The following is a 1,444-nucleotide window of genomic DNA, read 5'->3' on the forward strand; positions in this document are numbered from 1 at the left end:
CTGCCGGACCCATTGTGGTTCACCTGGTAAGGAACCAGCATTTTTCCCTCTGCAATATGTATTACATAGTAGATGAGGTTAAACAAGAGGCACATCCATGGAGTTCTACCCCTAACTCTGATCTTTACTGTGTTTATTTGGGGTTTTTTAATTTGACATCTTTAGATTAACTCTAACCTTCCCAAATCTCTATTTTATATGACAGAGGCAGCAGAGATGGGCATGAGTGCCAGCAGCCGGCAGTACTACGAGTACCGCTATGGGAAGGTAAGCGCCCCTAGTGCTAATAAATACACATTGCTGTGGTATGTGGGCTAAGAAATTCTAATTATTATTACTGAGGATTAAAGAAAACCTGCTGGAGACCTTAATGTCTTCTTGTTTCCTGCATTTCTGTAGATCTCATGGTGGATCCCCCCTGATCGGGACATCTTCGAGATCAGGGATTTTGAAGATCCACGGGCGGGTCCCTATTTGGAGTGCATTAGGGACCAGATAAGAGGAGACATCAGGATGGCACTCTATGATCTGTGGATGGCCAGAGATTGTGTGAAGATCACAAAGTGGTGGCAATTTCGCCTGAAGGCCGACTTCCGAGGGGACTACAGGTACATCAAAGCCCACCTAAAGGGCCTCTACAAAGACCTAGAGGCTATCAACAAGGTCATCCTGACACGGAACAGCGAGAGATATTAAGGTGCAGTATAGAATCCATCCTTCTTTCCCTTTCTTCTTTCTATGCTGTTTGCTGAAATGGAAATATTCCCTAAATGATGGCTATTTTGTAATGGAAAGGGGCTGATGGATTGAAATCAATTGCAATTCTCAGATTTTGTGCAATGTGTGAAGCCCATGTAAGATGCCAACGTTGTGGGGAAAAATACCCACTTGTTCAGTGTTTTAATTTTGCTTCAGCGCCCGATTTGATATTAATGTGCCCCTAAGTGTAATAGGGTTTCTCCAGGGATATCGCTTGCTAAGGTATAAATAAGTTCTTTTGTTTGATTTTTGCAGGTGGCCCTCGGAACTAATAGGCAAAAGGTAAGATCCGCCCAGATCCACCTTCTCTCCTATCAACCGCAATTCCACCAGCGGTGCCTGCACTCCCATCCACCGTAATTCCACCAGCGGTGCCTGCACTCCCATCCACCGTAATTCCACCAGCGGTGCCTGCACTCCCATCCACCGTAATTCCACCAGCGGTGCCTGCACTCCCATCCACCGTAATTCCACCAGCGGTGCTCCCCCTTTCATCTAAAATATGGTTCATACACAAGAGCACCTTAAGGTGCTTGGTAAAAACTGCATTCCCTTTCCATCCATCCCTCAGACTGCAGGAGCCGGGGTCTGCAGGCTGCCTGGGGCCCAATGGAATGGTGTGTATGCTACCATATTCCCTTGTTTCCCTCACCCTGCTTCCCTTGATTATGGCAAGCAGGGTGAA

General features: G+C 46.7%; 1 long non-coding RNA gene across 1 annotated transcript; it reads left to right on the forward strand.

The window, feature by feature from the left end:
* The first annotated feature begins 237 nt into the window (after positions 1 to 237).
* On the forward strand, positions 238 to 1,124 carry LOC116406946. The gene is made up of 3 exons (XR_004219918.1): positions 238 to 267; positions 400 to 697; positions 1,015 to 1,124. It is a non-coding gene; the product is annotated as an uncharacterized LOC116406946 (long non-coding RNA).
* Positions 1,125 to 1,444: the final 320 nt, after the last annotated feature.

The sequence above is a fragment of the Xenopus tropicalis genome, chromosome 8 (assembly GCF_000004195.4).
Source record: "Xenopus tropicalis strain Nigerian chromosome 8, UCB_Xtro_10.0, whole genome shotgun sequence".
Taxonomy (NCBI): domain Eukaryota; kingdom Metazoa; phylum Chordata; class Amphibia; order Anura; family Pipidae; genus Xenopus; species Xenopus tropicalis.